This window comes from Octopus bimaculoides, chromosome 5 (genome assembly GCF_001194135.2).
Source record: "Octopus bimaculoides isolate UCB-OBI-ISO-001 chromosome 5, ASM119413v2, whole genome shotgun sequence".
Taxonomy (NCBI): domain Eukaryota; kingdom Metazoa; phylum Mollusca; class Cephalopoda; order Octopoda; family Octopodidae; genus Octopus; species Octopus bimaculoides.
The window spans coordinates 88,502,701-88,519,971 of NC_068985.1; the positions used below are offsets into that span (position 1 = coordinate 88,502,701).

At 33.8% G+C, this 17,271-nt stretch overlaps 1 long non-coding RNA gene across 1 annotated transcript in view; it reads left to right on the forward strand.

The window, feature by feature from the left end:
- Positions 1 to 17,271, forward strand: part of LOC128247812 (uncharacterized) — a 104,718-nt gene that overhangs the window by 82,236 nt on the left and 5,211 nt on the right. The window contains exon 5 of the long non-coding RNA XR_008264129.1: positions 16,304 to 16,386. This is a non-coding gene — a long non-coding RNA (uncharacterized LOC128247812). The remainder of the gene's footprint in view (positions 1 to 16,303; positions 16,387 to 17,271) is intronic.

Consider the following 17,271-nt stretch of genomic DNA (forward strand, 5'->3'; position numbering starts at 1 on the left):
ATATATATATATATATATATACACACATGTATGTAAATATAGATATAAATATGTGTGTGTGTGTAGATAGATAGATAGATTGATTCATTGATAGATAAACAGAGGGATTGTTAAATAGCTAGATAAATCGCTACGGATATACGTCTGAATTTTCATCCGTCATATTTTGCTTCTTTGATCAACGGAACCATGACTCCTTTTGAATTAATGTACGTGGCAGAACACTTCACAGTGATGTTCACTTGTTGCATAATTCCCCTGCAGCATCAGCAAGATACAGTATGACAAGTGCAGAGCTTTGAATTATAGATTCAATTCATCGTACGGCTTTACATACTCTGTCAGTCTCTTTTATATGAATCACATTACATGGCACTTGTCTATAGTAAATCCTATAAAGCTAGCTGTATAGCATCTTCAACACCGAAGCATCGGAGCAAAGCACGCAATGGCCTCATATTTTAAATGCCTACATTAGGCATTTACACATGTCTTCTTTTATGCACTACAGATAGGAATATAAACAATTTAATGATTGCGCATTTCATCTACAGTTAAACAAAATATGACTTGATTCTTCAACAAAGATTTCCTTCATGAAAATTACTTATTCGAGCTTATTCGACTTGCTAGATAAAACAGCCAATTATCCGTGATAAAAATTAAAGCATTTTGACAAAAAATGGCGAAATATATATGGGAGTGATATATGGACCTTTTTTTTTTTTTGAATAATGAGAAACCTGTCAAACTATCATAAACTTCAATGTGTAGTATGTGAAACAATGCACTTAAACAATAGCGTGTGTATGCCTCTCGCACACTAGACCTATCTATCTATCTATCTATCTATCTATCTATCTATCTATCTTGTATGTACATGATCACATGTATCTGTGGGAGTGGGGGTGTAGGAACGCGCAATCGCATGTTCCCACCTATATTTGTGTGCACGCACGATTCTAACACATGAACACGCTAGTAAGTTTGTCGATGTCCAGTTTCCATTTTGTGTTGTAACTGTTGAATATGTTCTTTATACCAGCATTATTAAATATATATTTTATCCTTAATTGTATTCTTAGATGAACTTTTCTGTTCTTTTTTTTTTCGTTAATTGTTTATCTAGAAACTGAATCTGTGGAGCTAGATGAGGATGAGAAAAACCCATCTCCTTAAAAGCGCGTTCAATTTTTTATTTATTCATCATACTTCATAATATATGTCTGTGTATTTTTCTGTATACTATTGTGATCTGCAAGTAAAGGGATTCAATGAGATATATGCTGGTGTTGAAAGCTTTTGCAAAATTTTATAGAATTTTCTGAGATATTTTTCAGCAACAATAATTAAGTATAACTTTCATAGAATCTTTCTTTCTCAATTATATTCCAACCACAAGAAAGTTATCAGATTTTCACTAATTTACTCTTCAAATATTCTATCGAAATCAAATGTTATATTCCTTCTATAAATTATAAATAAAACGTTGCAAACATTTCAATTGATGCAGATGCTTTCATTGCTAAAGACCCGGAAGTAGCAATTGTCAGGTGTCATGGGACAACCGCACACACAATGATGAGGCAATGATGACCAAGTGGAGGTGCATAGCTTAGTAGTAAGGGTGTTAGACTATGAACGTAAGACTGTGGTTTTGATTCCGGAAACTGGTGATGCGTTCTGTTTTGAGATAAAACACTTCCGTTCACGTTACTCCAGAGAGTAATCCTAGGACAGACAGGAGTCCCGTCCAGATGAGGAACTTATAGGCCATAGAATCCGCGAAACGGGCCTTTATGAATCGACATGACTCGAGAAAACCAAACCTTAATCTGATCTCGCAACCCATTAGAAACAGCAATTGAATTTCATTTAAAGATATGCATAAAAGTTGAATTTAAAAAAAGTACTTTTTAATATTGACGCACTGTCTTCTTCTTTCTCTCTCTCTCACGCTTAACATAACTACCTTCTTTCTCCATCACTCTATCTACCTTTCCCACGTAATAAATATTCCTTCCCCCATCCCACTACACATCGTTAACACTTCTCTCTCCCTCTTTTTCTCTCGTCGATTTTTTTCTCTCATTCGTTGCCTCTGCCTTGAGCTGACCACATGACCGTTTGGCTTAACTGTGCTAATATTAATCACCTGTCTCTACTTCTTCCTCTCTTCTATCTGCACTACTCCCCCTCTCTCATTCTCAATCCACCTCTCACTCACACTACCTCCCCCTTTCTAACTAATTATAACGGGCAAACGAACAGGTTATTATATAGATGAGAATCACTCAAGGCACTAATCTCTATTTTTTTATATTTATTCTGTATACTTTATGATGAGGATGATGAGGATGATGATGATAACAACAACAATAAAAATAATAATGCTTTCACAACTGGCACTAATAAATAGTAATAGAAAGTAGAAGAAATAGCTGAGGAAGAAGAAGAAGAGAAGAAGAATAAGAGAAGAAGAAGAAGATGAAGAAAATAAGAAGAAGAAGAAGAAGAAGAAGAAGAAGAAGAAGAAGAAGAAGAAGAAGAAGAAGAAGAAGAAGAAGAAGAAGAAGAAGAAAAAGAAGAAGAAGAAGAAGAAGAAGAGGAGGAGGAGGAGGAGGAAAAAGAATGAGAACAAGAAGAAAAGTAAGAAAACAAAGAACATGAATTTGAAGAAACAATGCCTCTTAACACTGTATTCTAAGATCAATATCTCCATAGCTATTGATGTTTAAATATGTAGAAGTGTTAATAATATCTGAGCTTCAATTGTTTTTGGAATTGGAAAATATTTTGATACTGATTTCTTCCTGCAGGTCTGCTAGGAAATCTCTCGTAGGTGGTAAAAATATAGAAGACCGCCAAAAAAAAAAAAAGCATATATATGTTAAGGAGAATCTAGCGGAAATGGTAATCGAAATAGGAATCAGTGCCCGATATCAAGAGCCTATTATATTTTGTTTCTTCATTATTCACTTACGATCATTGAGTGTGTGTCGCATCATTTTAGGATTTCGATAAACTGTAGTATATGGAAAAGAATACAAGAAATAATGGGAAGAATCGGATGCCATTTTATTGTGCGCTGAATTCAATGCAATGGCTTATTGCAGGTCTTGGTATCATCGTGGTTTTATGTATTTGTTTGAAGCCACTGAACATCAGATATGTCACATTGGTTTACTAACGAACAATGAAGAATATATATAAATGTATATGCAAATAAATGAGTGAGAAAAGGCGGCGAGCTGGTAGAAACGTTAGCACTCTGGGGGAAATGCTTCGCGGTATTTCGTCTGCCGCTACGTGCTGAGTTCAAATTTTGCCGAGGTCGACTATGCCTTTCATCCATTCGGGGGTCGATTAAAAAAAATACCAGTTACGCACTAGGGTCAATATAATTGACTTAATCCCTTTGTCTGTTCTTGTTTGTCCCCTCTGTGTGTAGCCCTCATGTGAGCAGTAAAGACGTAAGAAATGTTAGCATGCCGGGCGTAATGCATAGCGGTATTTCGTCTGTTTTTACATTCTGATTTCAAATTCCTCCGAGGCCGACCTTGCCTTTCATCCTCCCGAGTTCAATAGATGAAGTACCAGTTGTGCACTAGTGTTGACCTAATCGACTAGCCCCTCTCCAAAATTTCAGGCCTTGTGCCTTGAGTAGAAAAGAATATTTTGTCATCAAGGTGGTGAGCTGGCAGAATAAATAATATATGTGTGAGAGTGTCTGCATGCGAGCGTGCATCTGTCTATCATGTCTGCATCTTCTATTTGCCTGTATATATAAGGTAATATCAAATGATTGTCTTGAAATCATAAACTAGTTCTGATTTAATATTCCAATGAAATGTGTTAGTATCTTCGTTTAAAATGCTCAAAAATTTGATTAGAGCAATACATTTCCTAAATTCATATTTAATTATATTTCAAAAGTATCACAGTTTTACCACAAACTGGGAACGGTGTTCATTTTTTCACAGAAGTTATTCTTTATTAGGTGACTTTTCCTCAGAATTTATCCATTAGAATTCCATTTCATAAAGTATGAATTATAGTGGTCACACGCTTTTCTTCATACAAAATTTTCTTCCAGGGTGCATGTCTATCGTATCTTAATGTCAGTTGCGTGTTGCGAAATAATCATTCGACTCTTTGAAGAGTAATGTAGCATGGATGCATTTTCTGCCGTTATGTCCTACATTGTTTTGTGCTCCCTGTTCTTGGTACAAAGGGAACTCACGAGTGAATGTTACATTCTGCTTGCCTTACTACGCCTGAAATGAGCAGTGGATACTTCTATTTTCAAAGCCCATGTTCATTGTATTTTATTATAATAGAATGCAGGATGCAGGCGTATTAGAAAGTAACATCCCTAATTAAACTATATATACTAATCTGTAACAAACGGTTATTGTTCTCCAAAGTATAATACTTTGAATGATGTTGATATCGAAATATTTCGATGTTGCACCAAATCTTTGCCATTACAATATTTCTGAGGTCAACCATCTTCGTATTATGTCGTGAACACAATTCGATTCTGTTGATTAAACATGTCTATTATATTTTGTGCATCTATGCTAATCAATAAAATGAAAAGAGATAATATGTACATTTCCCCTCTTATTGTATGTTAGATTTATGTTACTAGTGTAGTGCTGGCTATTCAAAGACGCGCGGTGCAAATCCATTTGATCCATCTTTTTAGCCGGTAAATTGATTTATATTCGGTTATATGAAAAATTTGCTGAATACAAAATATATTGAGTTCACAAGAGACAGAAATAAATTATACTAAGGTGAGTTCACGTATCCTGGTTATGTTAAAATGAAAATTTGATGTGCGTACATTTCAATTCATTACTATGATTGAGATTCCACAACGTGAACGTGATTGCACTGAGTCTCTGAATACGAATTCCTTTTACAGATTGAAAAAGAGAATAAAAGTATATTTCTATTTCATTACGAACATTTTAAGTGCAAAGTACTTTTCCAAAAGCAAGGGCAATACAAGAAATGAATGTGCTGAATATTTAATGTGTTCAGGATTGAAATCTGTGTAATGACAAATTATTGTCCATGCTATAGTTTACCGGATTGACAGAAAAGCACGTGGCACTCAGATTGATTCCTACGGTTACAAGTAGAGAAAACCGGTATAAATGCATCTTAGAAAATCCCTTGCTTTTGGCATGTTTCTTGCTTTATTTCAACTGATTAGAAGTAATAACAAGGTTAGTTTAACGCTCATTACCAATGCCTAGCCCTTACTGCGTGTGATGTCAGTTATAGTGCATTGAAGACATGGCTCTCAAAATGTAAATGTCTATATGACCATATCGTTTTCATTATCTTTATATTCATTAAGACATAGAAAGAAGCAATTCATGTAATAACAGGTTATCATAAGAATGCAAACGGCAATAACATAATATGTGCAATGTTTTCAGACGTGATCAATATATATTTTGGTGTAGAAAATTCCTGTAAAGGAGATGCGTACCTCCTCTAATCGAAATAGTAAACTCCAAAATGTGTCATTAATACTGACCTTCCTCCTGAGTAAAAAAACAAATGATCAGAACAACTTGTCCAAAAGTAATTTCCCTTTTGACTCGAGCATTAATTACATATCAAGTACAGCGAACGGACATACGTCTATTGTTTCTGCACTCTATATGTAATAAAAAAAATATTTATCTGATCGTCGTTCTATTGGACTATGATATTCAACTTCATGACCAGTATATTGATATATCTTCTTCCCCTTAAAATGTTATTATTATGATACACTAACGACATGCATCGAATCCTGTTACAAATACTCCACATATTTTCTTATTTCAAATGACTTTTAAGTCCACCTCTAGTGATTAATTATTGTACTTCAATTCTATTAGATGTCTTTATTAACAATATCTTTTAAAGTAAGATGCAATATTACCCACTCCCAATAAAATAAAACGCATTTCATTGTTCCAACACAGATATATTTTCCTTTCACAACTAATGCTTTACTTTTATTATATCGACAGAAATTAATTTAGCTTCCGTGGCTATTCACTGTGTCAGTAATGCGTTGATGGTAGAACTGAGGCCGTGGGGGACCAATATATTCCTATATCGCAGACGTGAATTGAATGCTTGTCTGCGTCAACTTCCTAAGACGCGTTTGATGTGCAAGATGATAGATATAAACTGATTGGGGAATTGAGCCTACCAATTTAGTAGGCCATATTGGAGTTTGGTTTCTGAATGGAAAGGGCCAAAACAAACATTGCACATCTATTGGTTCCGTAATATTACATGCTTTCCAATCCAAAAGACTGAATCCACATTCTAACAATCAACGCGAGAATGAAATGTAAATTTTTCATCATCACTTAGTGCTCAATGTATTATGACCATAACGATCTCATTTAGTAGCTGCTGCTTTTAGAATTTACGATTAATGACGCATTGCGATCATATTTGCATTGATCAAACATTGCAGGAAACAGGTATAATTAATTGAATACACCCTTGTATATACAAGTGTGTGAAAGAGTGAATCGCCCTCGGTGGAGTTATTTCCTTGGCCTACAATTTTTCAAACAATTATTATAATTTATTTTTAGATTTTATTCCAGCTTAATCACAGGAAATTGACGATTCTGTAAACAGGCTCATTTTAATCAATAAACAACTCTGATTTCAAACTAAAATACAATATCAAAAATAGAATAAAAGCAATGGAGAAATATACGTATTTGTCACCGACCTGTGATTCAAGATGTCTGATAGTATCGTTTTCTTTGATGTAACCGATGCCCTTCATAACCAAGTCAAGCGCTGAACAAATATATTTCCTTAATTAGATATTCAGAATTTAACATACCCCTTCTTTTCGTTGTGTTAATGAATTAGTAGGGAGATACGTTGCTGCATATCAGCCTGGGTGATTGAGAGATATTATATGATGTCCCTTGGTGGCTCATACGTATGATTCATACCATAAATATTCTGGGAGATATTCATATGCAAATGTTGGTGAATCTGTGCGTAGATCGTGTGTATACGAATCAGCAGCGTGCGTTTGAGTGTGTGTGTGTGTCCATGTGCATGTACACATAACACACATGCGCGTTCGCGCACACAATCACTCTCACATATACACATACACACACACGTGTGTATGAATGTATGTATGTATGTATGTATTTATGAATGTATCCATTTCTCTATATCTATGTGGGTGTTGTGTGTCTTATTGTAGGATCGAGTCTCATAAAATATTAATGTATAAATATAAAAGTTATGGCTGACAGATTTAATTCTTTATATTGAAATTCTAAACCAAAAACATCTCCAAAAATCATTCAGATTCAATTTAGATTTAAATATTTACCAAATCGAATGAAAAGCAAAAATCATTTGAAAACAAAAACCAAACACTTTGAAACATTATGAACCAAAAATAACAATACAACCTCTATTACAATTGAGTGAATAGTGATTTGTTATACGTAATATGAAATAAATGTGAATACGTGTTTCTGCTTGGGTGCATACGTAAAGGTTATGACACATCTGGTTATCATACTTATTCAGAACAAGCGACAGATCACCCAAGCATCTATCTTAGTAAACAATAAATAAATATTAGAGAAAATAGATTTTTTTCTTTTATTAATTACTTTTAAAACTGTATTATATTAAATATTGTTTTTCCTATCAAACAGATCAACGAAAGTTGTTAAAGGTAAATTAGAAAGTTTAAGTTTAATAGGCGAATATTCAGATTGATGCTGTTTCGCTCCGTTAAAAACCCACATGATTAAAAGATGTGAGCACCACAGAGTCATGTTTTCTGTTAGGTGTGTTCTAGTATGTAGAATATATATTTAGTTGCTGCTTGATTGACAAAACGTTGCATAATACGTTTACACAATAGATCGTGAGAATAAACCCTATTCCAGTTTCATCACAAATATATACATATCGAGATACATATAGATACATATGAAGGAGGTTCGGCAAATACTGGTCATTCCGTCATTTTATCGGTACATTCCACGCACGGAACTACATCCGAGGATAAAAATCGTGCACGGGAGTGCAGAAGTTTGGAGAGTTTGAATTAGGGCTTAGTCACCATAAATTCTTAGACCATTTTATGCCGTTTTAGTTAATGTATCATGGTCACCAGTTATAAGTCAACAGAAGAATACTCCACCGATAAAGCATAAAGGATTTGGCGGAAGACTGACTTATATATGTTTCATATTAATTCCACCAGTGCCAACGTATACACGTAATATACTATCAAATCCTCATGTCTTCGATCCTCATGTTATATTAATTTTCTATTAATCGCATGCAAAGTGTAGTTGCGAAAGCGTACACAATTCTGCATTATAACATAGTGTAGGATATGTGGTAGCAAAAGAACGACATGAGAGCACTTATACATTCGTTACAATGTTTCTACTAAAACTATACTAAAAGAAACATCGTACCAGGACGAGAGACGCGAGTAGTATTTTGGCAATAAACTTGGATTGGAAACTGGACGATAGCCAACGAAAGTGTAAATAATCGTGCAAAAGGCAATAGAAAAAAGATGCCGTAACTTCCCTAAGAAATTGACGTTGTCACCTGGTACTGAAAAATAGTAATGCAAGATTATGTGAAGTAGATAAATGATTGAAGGTAGCGAAATTATATTCCGTTATACTCTATGCGCAAGGATGGAAAAAGTTTTTTTGAGGGAGGCAGTTGATTAGATCGACCCCCCCCCCCCAACGCAAATGGTACCTAATTTATCGTACATGAAATGATGAAATCAAAGTCGACCTCGGTGGAAAGTGAACTCAGAACGTAAAAACAGACGAAATACCGCTAGCCATGTCGCCCAGCGTGCTAACGTTTCTGCCTGCTCGCCTCCTCGATGACAAAATATTCTTTTATGCCCTGGAATGTTGGGGAGGGGGACAGTCGATTAGATTGATGCCCTAAAAATATGTTGTTTTTGAATTTGCTTTATTTTTCTCTTCAAGATCGATAAATTAATTACCAGTTGAACACTAGGGTGGCTGGAACCAACTTATCCCCTTCCACGAAACTGCTGCTATTCTACCAAAATATGAAATCATTTAGTAGCTTTGACTAGTCTATCACACATTCGATTATTTACATCCATTTTAGGAATTGAAAAATGATAATCTGAAAATCTTTTTACTGGTTACAAATTCCATTGATCTGCACATCCTTTTGATGCGAACACACTTTTCTTGAGGTACCGAAACATAAATTCGTAAACATCAATATTATATCTGTTAGCTTTACAAGTACCGACATCTGAAAAGTACAACAGTATAAATGTGTACTTATGTGTTGCGAAATATATTATTCTAACATATATGTTGCTATTCCCGACAGTTAATATTGAATAAAATACACTAAATTGTGTACGCTGAAACACGTACACAATAGAGCACACACATTTTCAGAAACGCACATAGCCAATTTAGATGGGCAAAGAGATAATGAATCCGTTTACTGATAAATGTATTTGAAAAATAATATGTTTTTCTGTTATTCTTTTTTCTTTAGCATTCAGTTTATGTTCCGAAGTATGTGGACATTAATTTCCATCAAATTATGAAAACAAACAATTGCAGAATAATGAAAAATAAACAGAGATACAATACAAATAACTATTTTATATTCAATATCTTAATTGTTTTTAATTATTTGGCAGCAAGACCCAAATAACGAAGATATACGAAAATGTAAAAAATAATAATAATAATAATAAATAAATAAATAAATGTATAAACATTTTAATCAAAATGGTGCAAACTTCCAAATTAAATTTACGATTAACGTTTATTTGTTTTAGAAATCTCTGTATTAGAAAATGACCGAGGTTAATCAATATGTAAAATAAACTATAACAAAGAAATATGTAAGCTTGCACTTCTAAATAAATATGTAAACATCAGTTTTTATCATGTTGAAAAGAAAGAGCATAAATTCCCTGAAAATAATAGCAAAGAAGAGACGAATTACTTGTTTTTTTTTCTATATTCTGCAGTTAAGAAGTTTACTTCGCTACCGCATGGTTATGTATTCAATCCCACTGCACATCATTTGGTGCAAGTTAATTGTACGGTATATCTGATTAAAATATTGCGTGAGTTTCTTGAATTGAAATTGTAACTTAGAATCCTACAAATACTACAACGGATAGTATTGCCTGTATGATTTTGTCAACGGTAAGATCTGGATTTTCTTATAAATAAATGGCATCAAACTGTAACGTTGGGTTTACAATTATCAGCATGTCTCAATTGCAACATATTTCAGTTCTTTTTCTAATCAACTAATTAGCGTGACATTGAAACGATAAGGATAATTTTATTTGATCACATATCAAAAGGAAAGCTTTCAATTATACTTTCATGTTCACCGACGCCTTTCATGCAGTTTTGGGACAACGGCATTGAACGGAAGTTCGTGCTGAGAATTCTCCCGGTTCGTTGACGAAGAAGTTAATATGAAAACAAAAAACATTTCAAACGATAAGATCATATCAGAACGCGTATACTATAGAAAAGAATCTACTAATCAGAGAGAGGTGGTTCTTTTAAATAAGGTGAAACTCAATATGGAAACCTGAGACTTCTACGATGTTTCTTTCACTTTAGCTGTTGTATTTCCAAAAGAGAGATTTCATAATAAATGTCTATGGTATATGTTGCACCTGATTGTAATGTGTGCATAGTCTTATATATGAAGCGAATATTCAAATACACAAACGAAGAAGTAATTAATACTTTAACAAAATATAGAATTGCTTTACGATAACAACCTCGTTTTCTTCCTGTAAACGTATGATGCATTACTTGTAGCTCGGAGACAACTTTGTGGCCAAACAATATATTCATGCTTTCGAATTACAATCAGAGTTTTATTTCAAACTTAATGAAACAAAAACAAAAAAAGAGTATTAGTATATATATATATGTATATGTGTGTGTGTGTGTGTGTGTGTGTGTGGGTGTGTGTGTGTGTGTGTGTGTGTGTGAGAGAGAGAGAGAGAGAGAGAGTTTAGACGGGTTTGTTATCTGGACGAATACTGTAGGAGCTCTCAGTTATATTCCAGTTCACGCTTATCCGGACCCAGTAGTATAGGGGTTTATGACTATTGCGGGTTGTCGCGAAAGCTCTGAAATCCTCCGATGGTTACTTCCGTGTTCACTTCCCTGGACGGTAATATTATCTGTATTGTATATTGACAATAATAATGGCAGTACATCCTGAAGCGCATAGCTGGTTGAAAAACCGTGGATGAAGTTGCACAAAAACTTCTGCCCGGATCTATGTGCAACAGCCCAGAATTCCAGCGATGGAAACACGTGTAGATCGTCATAAACATAAAAATATGCTCTATTGAATTGTGAAATAAAGGGAAATACATTTTGAGGATGTACCTGTCTTCATATGCTCAACTGTCACAATTATTGCTTATATATGCATATATGTGTATAAGCATGCATGCACGCATATCTACATGCACGTAAATATATGTACGCATATATATATATATATATATATATATATATATATACATACATGTATATATGAATGTGTGTATGCATAAATCAAAGTATCTGTATGTGTATGTAAATACCGAGGGAGGGTGATAGTGATATTACACATATGTATATGCCGCCGTTTGTGATCATGTGTGCCGCAAAAGTAATTTTAAGTTTCAAACTTGCATTATAGTTATTGCCTTATACTAAATGAAAGGTGTGTTCTAATGATTTCCAAATATTGCTGTTAGGTTAACAATATTCTGCAGACAATAAAGTAGAGACTTGTCACCACATTTTAGGCTTCATAAAATCATTAAAGCCTAGCTGTTGTTTATATGAGATGCATAATAATTATATACGCAGACTATAAAGAAATAAATATTAGCTATCTTCTTTCCATGCTGAACTGCCTTTGTCATCTGATTTTATCTTTGTTTTATGTCCGCTTTTTATATTTCAACATTTGCATATTGTTGAATATTGATGCTTTTCCTTCAGTGTACGAAATATAGAATCTGCATTCAACTCGGTTGATGGCGGAAACCATAATTATATGCCTGGAGATATAATAATCATACGGCATTATTTCTCATCCGACATTTGTATAATATTTGAGCACATACATATATATGCATACATGCATACACACAAACACTCATACATGCATACACACACACACAAACACACACACACACACATATACATGACAGCAGAACGCATCATTATGTAAGGATTCTTATACAAGTATCTACTTTCTTAGTTATAATCTCACTAAAACCAATATTACTCGCTCATACAAACATTTCATTTTACGTAGGTAACAATAAATGCACTACTACGAATTTTTTACTTTACAGCGCATACATTTTAAATATAGAAAATTTACAAGAGATAAATCGTGTTCCATGCATATACATACGTTTAACAATTAATTTGTCATTCGTGTCTATTTGGAACTTCTGTGCATTCTTTTTGTTGTAATGTGTGTAATATTGTTGTTTTTGCTGTAACTCCTCCGAATATCGCGGACAATAGCGGAGCTAGTATATAGTCACATGTACATTGATAAACCTACGAGTTTTGAAGGAAAATGTTTGATGCAATTTTCCAGAAACCTTTTAGATTCTAAAGCTGATAGTTATCTAATTCCGAATTTTATAGTCACTTGGTGGATATTTGGTTATCTGTCGCGAACTTCAATTTGTTGCAAAATTTCGTAACCGTATTCAAGCAATTTCATTGCTTTCTCAATTGAGGTCAGGAAGTTATTCATATATCTCATGATTGTTGCTATGCTCAGCATTTTATTAATTTATACTCAGTATATGTTTATTTGAACCCATCATTAATCAGTAAAATCTTCTTTAACTACCTCTCTATGTTTTAGCTTCTTTCAAGTTCTTTGTGTCTAAGCAGGACACATGGTAAACAGAATCAATGAGGGAACATGTATTATTCACGGACTCCAAAGCGGATTTTGTGAATACTTCTGTGGAACAGCATACTGCCTTTGTTTATCAATATCAATCCGGTCTTATTCAGTCTGCCTAACATCACCTCATGATTCGCAGACTGTGGTTACATCAATTAGTATGGATATTTTGCAGTTGAGCTCATACAATTTTCCCCTTTGTTTTATTTATGTAAAATTCAGTCTGACCAGGTAATTATGGCATTCATTCTCTTGAAAACAAAGTTTTGATTTGGGACTTGCAGCCATTTGATGGGCACTCCACTGAGTTGACCAGCGCCTAAATATGACCTTCTGGGAGATACAAGAGAACAATTAAAGAAATGAAAAATATATGTAACAAAATTTTAGACTCTACGAATGGAAATTTAATATATAGAAAATAAATCTTTGTTTTATCATTTAGGAAGTTGATTAATATTGGTAATGTTAATGAGAAAAAGGGGAAAAAATGAATTAATATACATTACATTGGAGCTGTTGAATAAAATATCAACATAATTTCATTAAAGTTTCCTAACATTTGCAATTGAATGTTGTTTTTTCGTCTGAGAATAAACAAAAGTTGGAAAACTAATTTGGAAATTAATATGGAAATAAAATATCCAGTGGAATTATAGTATAAATTTATTCTCCGCTTGATAAGAGCAATTTCAATTTAACTAAATTTCATGTGCTTTTGCGAAACTCTTCTATATGATTCTCCGCGGCAGAAATTAAATTACGAAGTCTCTCACCCCTCATTGTTCTTCACTTGTCAGCAGAAAAGAAGGATTCTAGATTACGATGTATTACGTAAAGCACAACCATGAACAGTTGCGTTACTCTATAAGGTGATTCAAAATAGGAGACGTAGTTCTAAAGAGAACGTCTGATGCAAGTAACTGCAAATTGTGCAGAGTGTGTGTTGGCTAATATTTAAATAAAATCAAGGAGCCAGGCCCGGCTTCGGGCAGACTGGAAATGGTTTAAATATACTGGTCAAAGTAATTATAAGAAGACGTTCCCTTCGGTATGCTTTTATTTTCGTCAATCAAATGTCTTGGTTTGGGACGATTTTATCGACCACAAAATGATGAAAATGTCAAGGGGATTTCAACTTATAGCATAATCATTCAAAAGAAATACAATGGAATATGTTTTAGCTGCTCTCTGTTAACTCAGCTGTTTACTGCGTCAGTATTCGTATTCTATTCTTAGGTGACATATGTTCGTTAGTTCTACGTTTCATCGTTCGCTGTATAATACACATTTCATTCTCCTCGTGAACAATTTTATTCGTATTAACATCATGTTTTGTATATTCAACGCTTTTTCACAAGATAAGCTCTAATGTACCAGTGGTAGATAACCCTTTTTTCTCCAAAATCTAAACAGAATAAAATTTGAGGGCACGTAGGTCTAGTTCCTTGATCTCAGAAAGAAAAGCAAGATGCAGTTGAAACATTTTATTTACAGTTTACAGCAAGGTTACAATTATACTCTCATTTTTATTCCTTCTACAAAATGAGAAAGGCTCAATTTTCATTCCAAGCCATGAAGGACAACGGGAATGACTGCGCTAAGAAACATTTGAACAGACTAAAATTTCACCTCTAATAGAACATGGTTTGATTTTTCTAAGACGAGAAAAAGAGTCTCCCAGGATCAGATGGCAAACATACAGAACAACCGTTGGCTTGCCGTGTCCTTCCAAAAATCAAAGATCGAATTAACATCGTGGTGTTTAGTGTGATCACTATTGATGGCAGCATTGTTTCTGCATTCATCTTCAGAAAGGGCCTCAGACTCAACATGGTGGCCTACATGTAATGCCTGGAGGTGGTAGTGCTGTCCTGGGTCAACAAGGTGACTGCCAGAAGACCGTATGTCTGGTCACAGGGTTCTACAGGAGAACAGAGACATGGCTGTCAAACAATTTCTGTGACCTCATCATCCCTGACAGTTGGTCACCTAAATACCCAGACTGCAAATCCCTTGATTCTTATTCGTGAGGCGTAGTTGAGCAAGAGACAAAGGAAATCATTGTAAAACCAAGGAAGGCAAAGAATGTGGAAGCATGACTGTAAAACCAACTTAAGGCAAAGATTATGGTAGCATTCAGCAACTTAAACAAGGGGACCGTCCAGGAAAGTTGCAGGAGATTCCGAAATCGTCTGGAGGCCATGGTTGAAGTCAATAGCGATTTTATTCAAAGCCATTTACTCTTTAGTATTTCAAGATGTTTTAATGTAATTTTGGTAAATATATCTGCTAAAATGTGACGTCTCTGTTATGGAAAATGGAAATAAGGAAGTTAATAGTTGTTTATTATTAACAAATTGGTCATCTTCGATTCTTACAGTCATTTCAGTTGATATTCAATAATTTGATTACACACTCGTACAAAAATAAATTTACATTTATCTGAAATGACTATAATTTCATGAGAGGGAAAAAATGTACCTTTGGGTGTGGCCTTATCAACCCATTATAGCAGACTCTACTGAAATAAATTGATAAGCCCAAATATAACTTCTTAATGTACATTTTTTCTCCTCTGATGAAATTATACTCATGTCACTTAAACGTAAATTTAATGTACACATTTGTAATTAAATTATTGAGCATTAATTGAAACGGCTGTAAGGAGCGAAAATGACCAATTTTTAATAATAATTGATTATTAACTGCCTTATCACCATTTAGTTTTCTTCTTTTAAATGGATGTAAGCTATATGCTTTGAACATAACTATTGTTTTAAGAGAATTTCATTCCCCCAATATACGAGGTATTGAACCAGTGTTTCCTTTGACGCAATCATTCCTTTACGAGGTTAATATATCCTCTAAATAATTAAATAAATAAACAAATAAATAAATGAGTGTGTGTTTGTGTTTGTGTGGTTTAAGGTATATTAAAATAAGATACGAATAATATATAAAATGCTATGGTAAACATATTGAATTAAATTTATCATAATCCATACATCAGAATCCTGACATGAATATTATTATCATATAACATCAATATTTTAAAATTGTAGAACCTGATTTTACTTCTCCTGAATGTCATTCTGCCGGCATATTTGGAAGAAGTACCATGTAGGGAATAATGTGTAGCTGACATGTCGTCAATTATACTTTCAACAATGACATAACCCGACATCCTACCAGAATTGAAAGATCATATCATTATTACTTTCGTTTTTAAACAGTTTTATTCTTCTACTCCAGAATAATATTCTTTTTATATTTTAAGCGCATAAATCACCTGTGAGGCAGAACTAACACCCTTAGAACATCATTATAAATATATTGAAATTCCTATGGCTTCTGATTCACGTGAGTTCCTCACATTTATTTCATATGTTATATGTTATTCCTCGGATTCTAATAACACTCAAAACAAAATCAATATATATTTTATATACGGTAATCTCAAACATTGAGGGTTTGTTAGCTAAACAAATTCTAAAACATATGTACACTGCAGGAAATTCATGAGGAACAAAAACTTAAAAAAGATAAATTACTAAGTAAAATACATAGATTGAAGATACATCACGTGTCCATGGTCCCTGTATTGACTTAGTTCACCTTGCGTCTTCATTGGTTTGATATTAGATCTTATTGAAGTGAAATTGTCCTCGTGTTTCATAATATAATTAGTAAATATAGTAAATGGGTTGAGCATAGAAATGTTGTTCTGGGATATCTTCAAGGCATCATATTCATCGTTGACAAAATGATATCTTCTGAAAGTAACACCGAGTTATTCGCCCATTTTATGCACGAATAATTTTAAGTAAATCTTCTTACAAATTTCCTTAAAAGTATAGTGGACTGAGAAATGACGAAAGGCATCGATCTTTATAGATCTGACAGTCACCTAGTTCTACAGATACCAAAAACTTCGAAGTCTTTATTATAACAATAACAATATTGATGATGACGATGATGATGATGATGATGACAATGATGATGATGATGATGATGATGATGATGATGATGATGATGATGATTATGATGATTATGATGATGATGATGATAAATGACGATGACGACGATGCCGATAATAATAATAATAATAATAATAATAATAAAAAATAGCAATGGCTGAGAAGCTCAGGACTCAAAGCAGAGAAGCAATGGCAGAGAAGCTCAGGACTCAAAGCAGAGAAGCAATGGCTGAGAAGCTCAGGACTCAAAGCAGAGAAATAAATAGAC